Here is a 20,289-nt window from a genome sequence, read left to right as displayed (position 1 = left end):
TTCGAGCTTACTCCTACATTAGAGGAAATAGCTGGATATGCTGGTTTTGACGGAAGTCTAAGAAATCAAAGCCTGATATTCACAAAGGCTCCTTCGATACTTCGATTCTTCGGCCTTCTGAACATCAGCAGTCAAATCAGGAAAAGCAATGTCATCAATGGATGTTGTTCCTTCAACTTTTTGTATTCAAGGTTCGGAAAGTCAGACGGGTTTGAAATTCATGAGAAAGGCCTTACCAACAAGCAAAACAAAGACACTTGGCAGATTCACCGTCTCTTTGCCTTTATGGTGGCTTTTCTAGGAGTCATGGTCTTCCCAAACAAAGAGCGAACAATTGATATTCGCACCGCGAAAGTTGTGCAAATCCTCACCACCAAAGAAAATCACACCCTTATCCCCATCATTCTATCAGATATTTATCGGGCTTTGACTTTATGTAAATCAGGAGCAAAAGTCTTCGAAGGATGCAAAATTTTGTTGCAAATGTGGGTGATGGAACATCTCCAACAACAGCCCAAGATCATACAGTATGGGTCAAACAATGATAATTGCATCGAGAGCTATGAGGAAAGAACAAAAAATTATCAGGCTCCAGAAGGGATAGAAGCATGGGTATCTCATCTAAAGGCTTTAACGACAAATCAGATTGAATGGACTTTGGGATGGCTCCCGATGAGGGAAGTAATACACATGTCAACCTCAAATAGTTATCTACTACTATTGGGATTGAGAAGCATTCAGCCGTATGCGCCACTAAGAGTCCTAAGGCAATTAGGGAGATATCAAGTAGTTCCTGATGATGAAGATTTGAGTATGCAAGTAATCGAATTACACCCAGAAGCCACTATTCCCGAAGCTCTACTTCAGCAGATGTGGAATGGATGTCGATACTTGAAAAGTGATACTCAAGTCCCAGACAATACAAAGGGTGAGATAAATCCTGGATATGCAAGGTGGTTCGAGAAACGGTCTCGCGTGGATGATGTACTAGAACCTGAGCTAAGAAGACCAACAAAAAGACCCCATATTCAAAACTTTAATGATAAGATCCAAGAGCGATTGATCTAGGGAGAAAAGGAAAAAGGGTACAAAGCAACTATCCATGCCCTAAAAGAAAATCTGAGAAGCCTCAGTTTGGAGAAAGATTTGCAAGCACAAGAAGCCGAAGGCGAGAAGAAGAGTCTAGCTTGTGAGAATGAAAATCTTCATGCTCGATTCCAAAAAATGAAAAGAGTTTCTGAAACGCCAAAAAGGAGCTGGAAGGATAAAAAAACCATCGCCAATCTCTTTGAAAGAATGCAAGATTATGATTCCATTCTTGCGGAAAACGAAAGGGCATTGAGCAAAGCAAAAGAAAGGATCCAGCAATTAAACGAAGAAGCCAGATCTAATAAGGAACGCCAAGATAGGCAATCCGAAAAAGACAGGGCACAATTCAAGAAAGAAAAAGACCATTGGGTGCGATCAGAAAACCAGCTTCGTGCACAACTAGAAGAGGCAAGAAGATGCAACAGAGAACATCAACAAGCAGACCTCGACAGGGAAAGAGCGCAAGCAATATTAGAGCAGGCCAGACTCCGAGCTCTATTAGAATCAGCTCTAGATCGTGAAAACCGTGTCAGAGATATAGCCACCACTCGTCAGCAGCAATTGCAGAACCAAGACCAACGTCTCCAAGATTTCAGGGCACAAATCCACGACCTGGCAGTCTACACTTCTCAAAGTTACGTAAACTGCCAAGGAATGGATTATGAAAGGTTTACAGAGCATGCACCCACTTTTGCTCGTCATCTAGCAATGGAGTTGGAAAGGATGTATCGTACGCTGGGAGGCCATCCAGGTCAAGCCCCACATTGAGCAGATAATCCAATAATTGACGACAAAAGTGGAAAGTGGGGAATGTTGTGAGATGTTAAGAGTTGTATCTTGTATTTTATTTAAGTATGTGTGTTTCAAATCATTTTCTTAAAGTTTTCAAATGTAATTCCATCTTTGTATAATGAATAAAAGTGATTGCCTTTAGTCCGAACTACGCAAGGTCTGATTCATGCAGGGGCATGATACGTAGGCAATCTCTATAGGATTCGACCAGTACAATAAAAGATATATATAATAAATAAAAGTGAATAACAATAAAAATTTCAAGAAAGCTGGGACGACACAAGCAGCCGAGCAAATGCATAATAGAAAGGGATTATTTGTCTAGGAGCATTGCATCTCAACGTGTGATTATATATGTGTTAAACTCTCAAAACTAACAAGTTTGTTCATTTTCAGAATTCAAGCAGTTAGTTTCTCTAAAGAGTATACTGGCATATTATCACTATCACACAAGATCAAAAGGACCAATACCCGAAAGTATGTCTATCCCAGATGTTGACACAGGTATGGAGCTAGAGGAGATGGATGTCGGGAAAATGAAAGAAGAGATGTTTAAACTCAAGCAGCAAATGGCTGAGATGTACCAAGCCTGGTCTACAGGACAGTTACCCCCATCTTACCCAAATAACCCTGCTCCATCAATGACCCAAACTCAGGATAATATTACCACTGAATTATCCCCAAACTTCCCCATTTACCAGCATTACCGAGGCACCACCTCTCAGACACCACAGTCTCCACCTCCGAAACCAGTTCCATACTTTCCTCCACCTATGACTCCTGTTTTCGTAGCACCTCCCCCTGCTACATTTCACAAATCTCCTAGTGAGCCTACATTCCAGGCCCAGGACAACCAATATTACCCCCGGAGCCTACCCTCAAAGCCTCCGAAATTAATTCAACTGCTCCTCGTTTTGACCTCCCAACCGAAATTGACAAGCCAGCCAAAAATGCTGAGCAAGAAGAGATGTTCAGGAAGGTCAAGAGTTTGGAACAATCGTTCAGAGACATGCGAGGATTAGGTGGGCAAGTCAGTGTAGCATACAAAGATTTGTGCTTATTCCCCAATGTACAATTACCAGTTGGCTTCAATATGCCCAAATTTGACCTATACAATGGGCACGGCGACCCAGTAGCCCACTTAAGGGGTTTCTGTAGCAAGATGCGAGGAGCTGGGGGAAAGGATGAATTATTGATGGCTTACTTCAGTCAAAGTTTAAGCGGATCAGCTTTGGAGTGGTATACACGCCAGGACCATGGGAGATGGTACACCTGGGATGACCTGGCACATGCCTTCGCATACCATTTCCAATACAATCTGGAAATCATCCCAGATCGATTATCTTTGACAAAATTTGAGAAGAAACACAATGAAAGTTTCAGAGAGTATGGTTTTCGGTGGAGAGAACAGGCAGCAAGAGTGGATCCTCCTATGAAGGAGAGCGAAATGGTAGACTACTTCCTCCAAGCCTTGGAGCCAACTTACTATGCCCATCTGGTTTCAGCGGTTGGAAAATCATTCAACGAAGTGGTGAAGATGGGAGGTATGGTGGAAGAAGGTCTCACAACAAATAAAATCATGAGCTATTCAGCAATTAAGGCGACTACTCAAGCTATTCACGGCGGGGTAGGAGGAATCGGAAGAAAGAAGAGGGAAGAGGCAACAGTAGTTGATTTAGGAATTTGGTCAGGACCAAGAGGTTCACCGCCTTACTATAATCAACAACGACCTCGCCAATCAACTTACCACCATGATTTATCCCAACACTACTATCACCCTTCGGAGTCTCATTTCTCCATTAACCATGCTCAAACATACAATCAGCCACCTGTTCACGCCAATTGGCGTGCTCCTGTCATACCAAGTACTTACCCACGAGCCTATCCCGGACCAGGTTTCAGGCCGAGGCCAGCGTTCAGGGGGGAAAGAGAACAGAAAAAGAAAACTTACACTCCATTGGGAGAGTCTTACACTAGTCTGTTCCACAGGCTGAGACAGCTGGACATGCTGAGACCAATACAATCCAAGCTACCCAATCCTCCTCCAAAGAATCTGGATTACACTATTAGTTGTGAGTATTGCTCCGGTGCACCAGGCCATGACACGGAGAAATGCTGGCATTTGAAAAATGCAATACAAGAACTGATTGATACTAATAAAATCGAGGTTCAAACCCCCGAAGCCCCAAATATCAATAGAAATCCAATGCCAGCCCATCAAGAGGCTAACATGATAGAAATCATACAAGTTGATGGGGAGACAAAGAAGTCGTCACAAACTGTCATGATGATCAAGTCTCATGAAGCCAAGCCAGATAAGCAGTTAACAGAGGAGAAGCCGGTACCTAAGCAGAACAGAAATGGTGAGAGACCATCTATGATAATCAAAGAGGGATCATCGAGCAAAGTTGCCGCAAAACAAGAAAGGCCGAAAGTGATAGTACCAGGGGTTGCTAACAAACCCATTGTATTCGTGGAAGGAGCCCGTACAGATCGGGTCATCATCACACCTGTGACCCAGCTGCCAGTCATCAACAACAAAGCCATCCCATGGAACTATGAACGGGTGACTGTAATGTACAAGGGAAAAGAAGTCAAAGAAGAAGTGTGTGAGGTGCAAGGCTTGACTCGTTCGGGAAGATGTTTTACGCCCGAAGAGTTAAGAAAAACTAAAAATAGTCCAACACCAATAAAGAGAGCTATGACAGAAGAAGAGGCGGAAGAGTTTTTAAGAAAAATGAAACTCCATGACTATTCTGTTGTGGATCAATTGAAGAAGACACCCGCTCAAATTTCATTGTTGTCATTACTGATCCATTCAGAGGAGCACCGTCTGGCTTTAATGAAAATCCTGAATGAGGCTCATGTTCCTGAAAAGATCTCTGTAAATCATTTGGGAAGAATAGCCAACAGAATCTTTGAGACAAACAGAATTACATTTGCTGATGATGAATTACCTGTGGAAGGTATCGAGCATAACAGAGCTCTTTACCTCACTGTGAAATGTGAAAACTCTGTAGTAACCCGGGTATTGGTTGACAATGGGTCAAGTGCAAACATATGCCCTCTCTCCACTTTAAGCAAATTAAAAATTAAAGAGGAGAGGATCCAGAAGAATAGTATCTGCGTACGGGGGTTTGACGGTGGAAGCAGAGATTCATTTGGCGACATAGTGTTGGAACTAACAATAGGGCCAGTTGAATTCACAATGGAATTTCAAGTGTTGGACATAACTGTCTCTTACAACTTGTTGTTGGGCCGACCATGGATCCATGCTGCTAAAGCAGTCCCGTCAACACTACATCAGGTTGTCAAGTTTGAATGGGATCATCAAGAAATAGTTGTGCATGGGGAAGAAAGTTTAAATGCTCGCAGCAGTACCATTGTACCAGTCGAGGGAACAGAAAATGACCAGGGACCATGGGTATACCAAGTGTCCGACACAGTGTCGGTGGAGAAAATTCCAGAGGGGAAATACCTTCCGAATCCAAAGATATCCTCTGCATCAGTCATGGTAGCTTATGAAATGTTAAAAAATGGCTTTATACCCGGCAAAGGTCTGGGCTTATCTTTGCAAGGAATTATATAACCAGTATCTCTCCCCGAGAACTGGGGAACATTCGGTTTGGGGTTCACACCCACTATAAATGACGTAATAAAGGCCAGGAAGTTGAAACACCAAGCATGGGTTCTTCCAAAACCAGTCCCACGTCTGTCAAAGTCTTTTGTCAAGATCGGTGTTAAAAACCGCCCGATAACAACAATTCCTAAATCCCGGGTCAATCCTGAGGAGGAATTAATTGAAAGATTCGCGAAATTGTTTAATGATGTGAATATGTTGGAAAACGGAGAAGGGTGTAGCAATGCAGAAGTTCAATTCGTTGGGCCAGAAACAAAGCTTAATAATTGGAAAGCCACTCCTCTCCCCATTCGAAAGGAGTCTTGGTAGTTTATTTTGATTTTCTTTCAAGTTTGTTTGGGTTACTTCAGGGTTGTAATCCCAAAGCTTATCTTACAGTTTGTTTGAAGTGTGCAAACCTTGTTATCTTTCATCATCCAATAAAAAGCAGTTTCCTTTTTATTATCATTCCTGATAGTTTTCTTTTCTTTTTCCTGTACAGTTCTTTTTACGCTGGCTCTAGTGATATGGCATACATGAGGAATCCTCAGCCTAGTCTTAAAAATCAATCTGGTTCCGAAATATTAATTCAAGAAATATATTGTGATTATGAATCAGAATATGATGAAGATGAGGTTTTTGAAGAGATTAGTAAAGAGTTAATTCACTTTGAGGAAAAAATCAAACCTAACTTGAGTGATACCGAGGACATCAATATAGGGGACACGAGTAATATCCGAGAAACTAAAATAAGTGTCCATCTGGAACCAAAGATCCGAGAGGAGTTAATTAAAGCACTCATAGAATTCAAAGATGTTTTTGCATGGTCGTATGACGACATGCCGGGCCTGAGCACTAATTTAGTGGTTCACAAATTGCCCACCGATCCAACGGTGCCTCCTGTCAAGCAAAGGCTGAGAAAATTCAAGCCTGATATAAGTGTGAGAATTAAGGAAGAAATCACCAAACAATTGGAAGCAAAGGTCATTCGAGTCACTCGATATCCTGTTTGGTTAGCTAATATCGTTCCTGTGCCAAAGAAAGACGGCAAAATTAGAGTATGCGTCGACTACCGCAATCTCAACAAAGCCAGTCCGAAGGATAATTTCCCATTACCCAATATCCATATTTTGATCGATAATTGTGCCAAGCATGATATAGGATCTTTCATGGATTGTTATGCTGGGTATCATCAAATTCTAATGGATGGAGAAGATGCAGAAAAGACGGCATTCATCACACCATGGGGAACTTATTGCTACCGGATAATGCCATTCGGTTTGAAGAACGCCGGGGCAACCTACATGAGAGCGATGACCACAGTGTTTCATGATATGATACACAAAGAGATTGAGGTATACGTGGACGATGTGATCATAAAATCAAAGCATCAGGCCGACCACGTTGGGAATTTGAGGAAGTTCTTCTTAAGACTTTGCAGGTACAACCTCAAGCTTAACCCTGCCAAATGCGCATTTGGAGTTCCATCTGGAAAGTTGCTAGGATTCATAGTCAGTCGACGAGGCATCGAGCTAGACCCATCAAAAATCAAAGCCATCCAAGAATTGCCACATCCCAGGAACAAAACTGAAGTAATGAGTTTGTTGGGAAGGTTAAATTATATCAGTAGGTTTATTGCTCAGCTCACAACAACTTGTGAGCCAATTTTCAAATTGTTGAAAAAGGATGCTACGGTCAAATGGACCGATGAGTGTCAAGAAGCATTCGATAAAATAAAAGGGTATTTGTCGAACCCACCCGTGTTGGTCCCGCCAGAGCCAGGAAGACCTTTGATTCTTTACTTAACAGTTTTGGAAAATTCATTTGGTTGCGTATTGGGGCAACATGACCTCACTGGCAGAAAAGAACAGGCCATATACTACCTTAGCAAGAAGTTCACAGCTTATGAGGTTAAGTATACTCATCTGGAAAAGACATGTTGCGCCCTAACATGGGTAGCTCAAAAATTGAAACACTATTTGTCATCCTACACTACTTACCTCATTTCTCAGTTGGATCCATTGAAATACATTTTTCAAAAGCCTATGCCAACGGGAAGACTTGCAAAGTGGCAGATATTGCTCACAGAATTTGACATCATCTATGTGACTCGAACTGCAATGAAGGCTCAAGCACTAGCCGATCATTTAGCCGAAAACCCAGTCGATGAAGAATATGAGCCGTTGAAAACCTATTTTCCTGATGAAGAAACAATGCATATCGATGAGGTGGAGCGAATTGAAAAACCTGGTTGGAAACTTTTCTTTGATGGAGCCGCTAACATGAAAGGAGTCGGGATAGGATCTGTAATTATTTCTGAAACAGGGCATCACTATCCTGTTATGGCTCAATTGCGATTTTGTTGCACCAATAATATGGCTGAATATGAAGCTTGCATTTTGGGGTTAAGGCTAGCCGCAGATATGGGTATCCAAGAAATCTTAGTCATGGGAGATTCGGATCTTTTGGTACATCAAATTCAAGGAGAATGGGAAACCCGAGACTTGAAGCTCATACCATACCGACAATGTCTACATGATCTTTGTCAGCGGTTTCAATCAGTGGAATTCCGGCATATTCCGAGGATCCGTAATGAGGTTGCCGATGTATTGGCTACTTTGGCATCAATGTTGCACCATCCAGACAAAGCTTATGTGGATCCACTACATATTCGAGTCCACGACCAGCACGCTTATTGCAATATGGTCGAAGAAGAATTTGATGGTGAGCCATGGTTCCACGACATCAAGGAGTATATCAGGATGGGGATATATCCCGCACAAGCCACAGGAGAATCAAAAGAGGACCATTAGGCGATTGGCAAATGGATTCTTCTTAAGCGGAGGAGTTTTGTATAAAAGAACACCAGATCTTGGATTATTAAGATGCATAGATGCCAGACAAGCTACAGCTGTCATGTCTGAAGTACATTCGGGAGTTTGCAGACCCCACATGAGCGGATATGTATTAGCAAAGAAAATCCTCCGAGCTGGTTACTATTGGCTTACCATGGAGCGAGATTGTATCAGTTTTGTGCGCAAGTGTCATCAATGCCAGATACACGGAGATTTGATTCATTCTCCACCATCCGAGTTGCACACAATGTCGGCACCATGGACCTTCGTTGCTTAGGGCATGGATGTGATTGGACCGATTGAGCCAGCAGCATCCAATGGGCACAGGTTCATTCTGGTAGCTATTGATTATTTTACCAAATGGGTTGAGGCCAAGACATTCAAATCAGTGACCAAAAAAGCTGTGGTCGATTTTGTCCACTCAAATATCATATGTCGATTCGGAATCCCAAATGTGATCATCACAGATAACAGTGCTAATCTTAACAGCAACTTAATGAAGGAAGTATGTCAACAGTTTAAGATTACACATCGCAACTCTACCCCATATCGGCCCAAGGCGAATGGAGCAGTGGAGGCAGCCAACAAAAACATAAAGAAGATACTTCGGAAAATGGTAGAAGGTTCAAAACAATGGCATGAAAAATTACCATTTGCATTATTGGGATACCGCACTACTGTTCGCACTTCAGTAGGAGCAACTCCTTATTTGTTGGTATATGGCACTGAAGCAGTAATTCCTGCAGAAACTGAGATTCCTTCCCTTCGGATCATCACTGAAGCAAAGATTGATGATGATGAATGGGTCAAAACCCGTCTGGAACAGTTAAACTTGATTGATGAAAAACGATTGGCCGCAGTATGTCATGGTCAATTATATCAAAGAAGAATAGAAAGAGCATACAACAAAAAGGTGCGTCCACAGAAGTTTGAAGTGGGTCAGCATGTGCTGAAACGTATTCTTCCACATCAGGTTGAGGCAAAAGGCAAATTTGCCCCGAATTGGCAAGGACCATTCATTGTGACCAGAGTATTATCAAATGGTGCACTATGCTTAACAGACATTGAAGGCAAATGCATAGACATGGCAATCAATTCTGACGCGGTAAAGAGATATTATGCATAACTTTTTGAATGTTTGTATTTAGTATTATTTCGAAGATTGGAATGACAAAGGCAATTTATTCTGCTATCCAAACACTATACCATTTGTTTCCCCTTCGAGCCATATTTGTTTCTTTCTTACCCTCTCTTGGAATCAATAAAAAAAAAATAATAATAATAAAAAAAATCATCACTATTATCTAGTGAACTACGTTTGACCTGATTCCTCAAAGAAGGATACGTAGGCGCCTCACGGCTCGGTCATAGGGTGCACGACATACACAATGTGCACGAAAAGAAACATTAAGAGACCCTAATCAAGAAACTGGGGCAGGAATTGTATTGGAAATAAGAAAAGATTCCAAGAGTTGTAATTTTAAACCCATACCAAAGCTATTTAGCTTTTAATACCTTTTCCATTTCTAACCCCATACCAAAAAGACCTTTCGATCAATCTTAGAAAAATGCTGAGACAAGCAAATGAAGATGGTTCATAACACTCTGGTACAAACAAGAAAAGAAAGTAAAAATGAGAGAGTCTTATAGGTGAAAACCCACACGGGCACCATAAGGCGACGGAAGTTGAGAGAAAAGTAAAATGAGAGAGTCTTATTGGTGAAAACCTTCTTAGGCACCATAAGGCGAAAAGGAAGTGAGAAATGAACAAATGAGGAAGGTTTATCGGTGAAAACTCTTTGAGACATTACAAGTCCAACAGGTCTGTGAAATGAAAAATGAAGTTGGATTACGGAAATTTTGGGGGGAAATAAAAATGAGACAATTGAAAGGAGATTGATTAAAAGACTGGGTTGATTAATCCAAAATGCATACCCTGATCATTGGCGTCAGTAACTCCAATCAGATAAGTTTTTATTCTTTCTCCAACAGTCATCCAAACTTGGATTTTTCTTTTCATTCTATAATTGTCGAAATCAGCGTGTTTCGTCACTAATAATCTTACTTTTCTAAAAGCTTGGAGATAAGTTTTATTCCAAACAAATAAGAAGGAATGTCAAGGTATACTACCAAGATTCAAGGTTACATGATGCAAAATACGGCCATGAAAGGCGGGAGATAAAAAGATATTGGTGTAAGAAAAGTGAAATCAAAAGTGGATCAGCAAAGTCAGAAGGGACATATGATTACAGTTAAAAGGATTTGAAGGAAAACATACAGAGGGAAATCCTATAGTCAAGGATCAATTACAAGGACAAAACGGTCTTTTTCAACCATCCCAAGGCAGTAAAAAAGAGACGAAGAGAAGCCTCACCATCGGCAAGAATACCCCAGTTAACCACCCTGCTTTAAACTAACGAAGTTTTCTTTGATTTAAAACAGGGGCAAAGACAATATTTGTGTCAGGAAATACCTGGTAAAGAAGAAGAAGTCAGGCGTCCACCTGGAGAATGAGGATGAGAATTAAAGAAATCAGGCGTCCACCTGGAGAATGAGGATGAGAAAAGAAGAAGTCAGGCGTCCACCTGGAGAATGAGGATGAGAATTAAAGAAGTCAGGCGCCCACCTGGAGAATGAGGATGAGAATTAAAGAAATCAGGCGTCCACCTAGAGAATAAGGATGAGAAAAGAAGAAGTCAGGCGTCCACCTGGAGAATGAGGATGAGAATTAAAGAAGTCAGGCGTCCACCTAGAGAATGAGGATGAGAATTAAAGAAGTCAGGCGTCCACCTGGAGAATGAGGATGAGGAAAGAAGAAGTCAGGCGTCCACCTGGAGAATGAGGATGAGAATTAAAGAAGTCAGGCGTCCACCTGGAGAATAAGGATGAGAATTAAAGAAATCAGGCGTCCACCTGGAGAATGAGGATGAGAAAAGAAGAAGTCAGGCGTCCACCTGGAGAATGAGGATGAGAATTAAAGAAGTCAGGCGTCCACCTGGAGAATGAGGATGAGAATTAAAGAAATCAGGCGTCCACCTGGAGAATAAGGATGAGAAAAGAAGAAGTCAGGCGTCCACCTGGAGAATGAGGATGAGAATTAAAGAAGTCAGGCGTCCACCTGGAGAATGAGGATTAAAGAAGTCAGGCGTCCACCTGGAGAATGAGGATGAGAAAAGAAGAAGTCAGGCGTCCACCTGGAGAATGAGGATGAAGAATTAAAGAAGTCAGGCGTCCACCTGGAGAATGAGGATGAAGAATTAAAGAAGTCAGGCGTCCACCTGGAGAATGAGGATGAAGAATTAAAGAAGTCAGGCGTCCACCTGGAGAATGAGGATAAGAATTAAAGAAGTCAGGCGTCCACCTGGAGAATGAGGATGAAGAATTAAAGAAGTCAGGCGTCCACCTGGAGAATGAGGATGAAGAATTAAAGAAGTCAGGCGTCCACCTGGAGAATGAGGATGAGAATTAAAGAAGTCAGGCGTCCACCTGGATAATGAGGATGAGAAAAGAAGAAGTCAGGCGTCCACCTGGAGAATGAGGATGAAGAAAAGAAGAAGTCAGGCGTCCACCTGCAGAACGAGGATGAAGAAGTTGAAGAAGTCAGGCGTCCACCTGGAGAACGAGGATAAGAATTAAAGAAGTCAGGCGTCCACCTGGAGAACGAGGATAAGAATTAAAGAAGTCAGGCGTCCACCTGGAGAACGAGGATAAGAATTAAAGAAGTCAGGCGTCCACCTGGAGAATGAGGATGAAGAATTGAAGAAATCAGGCGTCCACCTGGAGAATGAGGATGAGAATTGAAGAAGTCAGGCGTCCACCTGGAGAACGAGGATAAGAATTAAAAAAGTCAAGCGTCCACCTGGAGAATGAGGATGAAGAAGTTAAAAAGAAGTCAGGCGTCCACCTGGAGAACGAGGATGAAGAAAGAAAAGAAGCAGTCAAGGCACCCACCTGGAGAACGAGGGAATGCAATTGAAGTGTTGAAATCAAAAGCCCGCTCATATGAAAAAGGAGCACACTTAGAATCAATAAAGCAGAGGAATCCAACAAAATCCCCAGCAAGAAACAACAAGAGTCCCAAACAGATGAAAAAATACGGGACGCAATGAAAAGGAAAACGAAATAAGTCAAATGCCCAAGAGTCACCAAGATATCAAGACAACAAGAAACGCAAGGGCATGATTTAGATAAGATTTTTATAATTCATGTATCATAGTCTAGTTTAGCTTTTTGTATTACCTTTGAAGTAAGGTGTAATAAGGAGGTCAGCAAGCAGTAAAAACAGCACGAAGCAGCAGTAACATCACAGTCCCATGGTAGTCCCAGCTACCCAAAACTTCCCGAACTACATTGACCTGATTCCTTTATAGCCAAGGATATGTAGGAAACCTTTGAAGCAGAGGTTCGGTCAAATCTTTCAAAAAATGCTTCCCACGGAGTATTTGAACGGGCAAAAATCGCTCGTGTCCGCTCACTTTATCTTTGCACGAAAACTCTTCGAGTTTCCGCACAAAGAGGGGCAGCTGTGAGCACGTAATTTTTGCCTTACGAAAACTACTCCAAAATAAATCAAAAAACAAAATAAATTTCTTTTACTGTGTAATTCTTGAATTTGCGTGGTGTTAAATATTTGTGTTATGTCCGTAAATGTTTACTTTGTCATAATAAAATGAAAATTAAAATAAAATACATGTGGCATGCATATAGGATTTAATTATGTATTTGAAAGATAATTTAAATAAAATCACCAAAATATGCATTTTTGTTCTATTTTTATATTCCACTATGTGATTAATGTTTTATCTGTATGTTGAATAGTTGTTATGAAGTGATTAATATTTTGTGTAAGGTTAAAAATTGTTTTATAAATTTTGTTAGGATTTTTTAATGATAAATAATAAAATAGAAAAAAATAATAATAATAAATTGTAAAATAAAAATCGGACCTGGATTAAAATCCAGGCCCAAATCAAATTACCCTTCCCCTCACAGCCCAATCCAACATCCCCCTGTCTGGTCCAATTCGAACAAGCCTAAACGACGCCGCATGAGATACCTCAAATCTGAGCCGTTGATTCATTGCAATCAAACAGTCCAGTTCAGCTTCTGCATAAATGAAACGACGACGTTTAAGGGCAACTAGATCTGAACCGTTCATCCATCTTGATCCCACGGTCTTAAATATTCACCCAAACCCGATCCATTTCAACCCCGGGTTGACCCCTTTCCCCAACTTAAATCAAACGATGTCGTTTGGATAAGTGGATTGATCTCAACCGTGCATCTTAATTGATCCAACGGATGAGATCAATCCACCCCACCCCTATATAAGGCTCAAGCCCCTACCCCCGCCCCTAACTGAACACCCCCCTCCTCTCACTGTTCATCATCGTCCCCAAACCCCACCCCTAACCCTAGCCGCCCTAGAATCCCACCGCCCTGAAACCCGGCGGCATCAACGCCGCCGGTCACCAAAATAACACCCTAGAACCCCCTGAACATCCTCTACACAAATCTAACCTTAGTTTCCTTCGAATTAGACCCCAATTCTTCGAATACTAAATCGAAGGTGGGTCTGAAAACTCAAACCTTTCCAATGGCTTCCAAAATAACACCATAGTACCCCCTAGCATGCCTCGTTATGGATCTGAAGTTTGTTTGGCTCGAATCAGTTCCGAGTTTCTCGAATCTTCTTTTGAAGATTCAGACCAAACAAGAACAAACTCAGATCTGTTCTAAACTGACACCAAATGACCCCTAGGCTACCCTCACCCGTGTTTTGTATTTGGTCCCCCCGAATCTGACCAAAAATAGTTAAGTCCCAAATCGAACCTTCAAAAACCCTAGAAATACCAGAATTTTGGATTTTTGCCTAAATTAGATAAAGATCGAGGTTTAATCGACCTTAGTCGAAGTATTTTCAGTGGAAAATACTTCGACTAAGGTCTGTTTGATTTCAAACAAAGTCCGAATCCAAGTTGAGTCCGAGTCGGAATAAAATTGAAGGATTCAAAGGTATTTTTTCTGTTTCTTATGTGTATTCTACATGTATTCTATGTTTGTTTCATTAGTCTGTTTAATTTTTCATGATTTTCTAGTCAATTCTGTTATACTGTCTCATACTCGTCTATTTGATCAGAATTATACTATTGTTTCTGTTGTTTATGAATGTTCATAATATGTGTAATCGACTCGATTAAGTTCGTCGATTAGTTGTTTTGTAAATTCTTATTGCCATTAATGCTGTTTGTAATACCTTGTTTATCTGTTTGGAATTGTTTATTGTCATTGAACTCAGTCAATTAGTTCTTCCCAATTTATTGATTCTCGTTTAATAATTCAGAAAGTTTGTCAATGGTGTGTATATATTGTTTTCTGAACAGGGCATTGTCAGTATATTGACAATGCTCCTGTGTATGTTTGATCTTGATTCAATGTTTAAGTCCAGTCTGAATTGTTATAATGATTTCATTGATATGTTGTTATGATGTTAGTTCTGAATTCAGTGTAATTTTACAAATGTTGATTAGATGTAATTGTGTTAGAAGGTTACATTCTTAGTTAGGATTCAGTCCAAAACTTTAGGATTGGTTATAGTTGCTTAAACAGATTTTAAAATCTGTATTGTTAGATTCTGAATTTAAAGCAGTAATAACAGTAATTACAGTAGAAAATCTAGGACATTTTCTGGGATAAAACAGTAAGGGTAATGTGACATAATAGTGGGCTGAAAGTGGTTTGTTAATGGTTTTAATTTAATAGGATAATGGGAAACAAAGGGTAATGGGCTGCTGAAAAACAGGATAATAGCACTCAATAGGATTTAAAGTATTCAAAAGTAGTTTTAATGGAAACTTTTTGATTTTAAAAGGAGAAAAGGGTCCAAGAAGCACTAAAAGAGTATAGGACCAGCCCTGTATAAATACAGGGAGCTGGACTGATTTAAGGGGGAGACTTCAGGAGATTTGAGAGAGAAAAAATCAGATTTGAAGAGGAGAGCCTTTTTCAGACAGAAAAGAAAGGAAAGAGAGAAAATCAGGAGTTCAAAGGAAAAATCAGATTTAGATCAGATTTTAAGGGAAGAAAAAAGAGAGTGTGAGGAGAGACAAATTTAGATTTTGAAGAGGAAAAAGAAACAGAAAAAAACCCAAAAGAGAACACTCTCACACACACACAATCTGACACAGATACAAATACAGAAACAGAAAATCAGGAAGCTGAATTTGAAATAGGAAAGAAACTGAAAAATCTAAAAAAAAAAATGTTGTTCTAGAATCTGTCCGTTGTTTGTTTGTGGATATTGTTCAGTTTGAAATCTGAAATTTTCCCTCAAGTTACTGTCACTGTTCATCTGGGTTAACGGGTCTGGTTCAGACTTGCTAAATACTGCTATTCTGTTGATTTTGTTACTGCTGCAACTGCTGAAAACTTACTTCTTCTACCTTCATTTCCAGGTACTTATCTCTTAAATTCTATGTTGGAAAAAAGATTCAGCATGACAAATCAATGAAGCTTGAATTGCAAAATTCTATTTTTCATTTTGTCCAAGTTCATTAGTTTAAATTTCATTTTTTTTTGTTTCATGTTAGTTAACTAGTAGTGAATTCAATTTGATAGTTATGAGTTAATTGTCTTTATTTGAAATTCATATAAAACTTTGTAATAATGTTTTCCATTCTAAATTTTCATTAAAGTATAGTTATGATTGAATTGTTAATATAGGGAACATGACATGAAGTTGGCTATTAGTTAAGTCCTATGACATTGTTAGTCAGGTATAGAATATTCTGAAATGTCAAGAAAATGCATGGTTAGTGTATTTCGATTGTTTGGTTGTGGATTAAGGTTAGATGTTGTTAGTTGAATAAAGAGTAGTATAAAAATGTCAAAAAAACCATATTGCTAGTTTTACCTGATTTAGTTATGGATTGAATGATGTGAGTTATACGTTCATATATGGCGTGATAATAGGTATATATATAACCATTAAGGGATGATGAGTTGATGTATCTCATTATGATGTTAAAATGCTATGAATGTTTTAGACATACAAACTATGTTGCATGTAAGGCAATATTATTAATCGATTTATAATTCCCTTTCTTATCAATTTGATGCTTATTTACCATCTTAAATAAATAATTAGGCCTATTAGATTAAAAGCAAGTATATGAGAATAAGATGAGATATACAAATTGCAACACTTTATATCAATGACAATTAGAAATAGGATTTGCACTAATTAAATAATGAAAAATTATTCAAAAATACTTCTTCCCTTCATAAATCATGTTTGTTAGTTTCATATACAATTCATCCTTTGGCATATATATGTTGTATTTGTTTGAATCATATTTTTATTATTTTCTTTGAACTTGAATAGTTGGGCTGAATATAATTTATATCCGGAAATTATAATCGACGGTCTATATTTAATAAATTGTGAATTCTTTTAAAAGAATTCAAAGCTCCCTTAAATGTGAATTTCTCAGGATTTTCATATAAAATGTGTAGATATAATAAACAATTTGTAAAAAATCCATAATATTATTACAAAGATTTTGCGCAATTAGGGATGCGTTCGCGCACCCTGATTATATTTAAAAAAAAATTCGGATTATGCGTACGCGCAATTTCGAGCGAATGTTTAATAAAAGGATTTTTCAAAGGATGTTAAAATAATTTCATATAACCCGAGGTGTGCAGTTCATTATTTAAATAAAAAGGGTGATGATGTTCCTGATTTTATTTTAAATTTCGAACATATATTTTTTTATAAAAACTATAACATGGACAATTTTATTGTGTACACGTACGCGTGGCATGATCCCCGATAATTATAAAAAGTATATAATACGAATATACGTACGCGTAATTCGTCCATATAATTGTAAACAATAAGTAAAAAGCGGTAGTAAAATCATGCAATAAAAACGTATTTCGTAAAATCAAGATGATTAAGCCAATAATAAAAACAGTTAAGCGACCGTGCTAGAACCACGGAATTCGGAAATGCCTAACACCTTCTTCCGGATTAACAGAATTCCTTACTCAGGATTTCTGATTCGCAGAATAATAAACAGAGTCATATTCTCCTCGATTCAGGGATTAAAATTGGTGACTTGGGACGCCTTAAAATTCCTAGGTGGCGACTCTGAAATAATTAAATAAATCCCGTTTCGACTGCCCTTCAATTGGAGAAAACTCCCCCACGCGCCCCGCGGGCGCGGTAAAAAGGAGGTGCGACAAGTATCACTAAACGTTTCCTCACACTCATATTTTTGCATAACAACGATATCAATTTATCGTACTCCATTGTAAGTGGCAATTTAACATGACACTGAGCATGTAAACTGTAGCCACGGAGTTATTCTCCATCACAACCTCACCCCCCAATATAATGAAACTCTTATTCTACGCTCTTCAGACATAATAAAAAAATGCTGGAGAATTTAACAACAATAGACGTTTCAACAAGAGTATGGAAATGGCTAGCCGAGAAATTTCTACGCTATACACCTTTTGAATGAATTTCTATACAATCCTAACCTCTTTATATAGGAAATGGCTAGTCAATTTTTTTTTTTATATATAGCGCCCAAAAAGTGGGCACTATACGCTTTTGAAATTATTGAAGTCAGGAATTATTGGTGGAGCCACGAAAAAGGTATATAGTGCCCCAGTACTAGACGCTATAAATAAAGTTTTATGTATAGCGTCGGGTATTTGGGCGTTATACCTGTTAGTGTCAGCTTTTTATATATAGCGCCCAAATACTGGGCGCTATACCTTAACAAAATCTTTTTTGTATAGCGCCTAATATATGGGCGCTATATATAATAATGCCATCTTTTGTTTATACCTATTAAGGTGCTACTTGTGCAAAAGAACCACATTTTGATTGCGGACTCCCAAAATAAATAGAGAAGTAGGTCCCATTTGGCAAAGTTAAAAAGGGAGGCTCTCCCTCTTTTAGCTTCTTTCTCCTATCCCAGAAAAGCAAACTACATTCTACACTTGAGACTCTTCTACCCCACACGCGCGCGTACGCTAATCACAAAACTACTCTTACTACTTGTTTTAACTCTCACACTAAGTTTCACGGGGGCATTTTTGGTCAGTCAAAACTCACATCCACGCGGCAATCAAGTCACACACTTGACTTAGCCTTCCCCAAACACTTAGCCAATTTTTAGCAAGTTTGGCTTAAACAAAATTTTGGCAGCAATTCAATAAGAACACAAGCTTATACGGGAAAAATCCCAACCTTTGCATTAATATGGAAAATATACAAAGGACCCCTCACTTTTCTATGAACACAGTCCACTCACAGCCCACTTTTGACGAAGAACACAAGTCGTTCTTGGCCAACACTAAGACCCGTCCAAGCCTAGCCTTAGTCCCTTTTTGAAACACTTGAAACCCTCACGTTTCACTCTTGTTTCCCACTTGTAATTTCACACAAAATTACCCACACACTTCTGCCTAAGTCACAAAGGCCCTATTTATAAAATATAGGCAACCCTTAGACTTGACAGCACATGACACTTGTCGTCTACAGCTTTTGCCACTTGTCGGGCTAAGACAAATCTGTTCCTAACATGTAGTTGACATCCCCAACTACTTAGGACACAATATACACGAAATGGGGTCATGATACAACCATAATCAGATCATGGGACAAAAGGGGTTATGACAAGGTAACCACCAACTACTTTTCATCTGCATTGCATGTGTCATCTTCACTTGGCCAGCTGATTCACGCCCAAGGCTGGTATTGCGCCCAACCTTGGCTCATCTTGACATTGCTTCGCGCCAATGCCTTGACCGCAATCCGCTGCCTATGATTTTGCCGCACATGCCCGACGCCGCTGCCGCCCGCACACTGCCTTGGCCGAGTTTCTTCCTTGCCCATGTCAACCTTCATTTTCCTCGTGCCATTGCTTGTATTTTCCTTCACATAGCTTTGCCTTAGCTATTGAAAGCCTTTTCCATCATCCCGCATTTCCGTCTTGTCTTAGCTTAGCCCGCACTTAGCTGCCACAACCCAAAAGTGCCGTGCCACTGACTTTGGCGCGCATGTCGTGCCATGCCGCCCTAACATTGCCCACGCAGCTTTGTCAAGCCTTTGCCAAGCGCGTCTTGCCTGTCCCAAGGCCTTGGCCAATACTTGCCTACAACAGCCCTCAATGCAATGTCTTGTCTGTCATCCGCATAATCGTTTTGCCCGCATATAGGCCAAATGACTAGGCCATCACGCCCAAATCCTTGCCACAGCCGTGCCACGCCCGATGACAAAGAGTCAGGCCCTAACACTAAGCTACCATTACTTATTTTTTTTTTTTACTTATTTGGTATCATTGTTCTGACTAATTTGAATTTATGCGAAGCAAGACTAATTAAAGGTACTATTGAATTGACACAACATAATTAACATTATTTACAAAATTTCGATGCTTCGGTGAGGAAGTGTAATTGACCAACACTGTAGGGCCAATGGAGAGGTAGGCAAGCTGAAGAAATATTGAGACAGGTAATTAGATAAAATATAACGTTACTCCAACTTATAAAGGACATGACCATGAATACGAAGGCTTGAAGGTTGAGAATAAGGTAAATGGTTGGGCAGCGGAGTGTTTGTAACTCATCACTTTACTTTCTTCCTATTATCCACTGTGCTTTACTGCAGCTTTTCTCTTTGTCAATATACCTCCACCTCCACCCCACCCTCATCCCCACCCCCTACCCCACCCCACCCCCACCCAATTAACAGGTGCATCTTTTCTCTCTCTCCTCACTTTCTCTCTGCTAAACTACAAACAGACGACAAAACTCCGCGCTGGCAAAGATTCCATCTTTAATTGTCCCTCCAAAGACCTACTCCACCCCCACCCCCACCCCCTAGGGTACTTCTTGATCTTCCCCTTACTACCA

This window comes from Nicotiana tabacum, chromosome 5 (assembly GCF_000715075.1).
Source record: "Nicotiana tabacum cultivar K326 chromosome 5, ASM71507v2, whole genome shotgun sequence".
NCBI lineage: Eukaryota > Viridiplantae > Streptophyta > Magnoliopsida > Solanales > Solanaceae > Nicotiana > Nicotiana tabacum.
The sequence above is the reverse complement of the archived record's forward strand: the minus strand, read 5'-3'. Positions refer to the sequence as shown.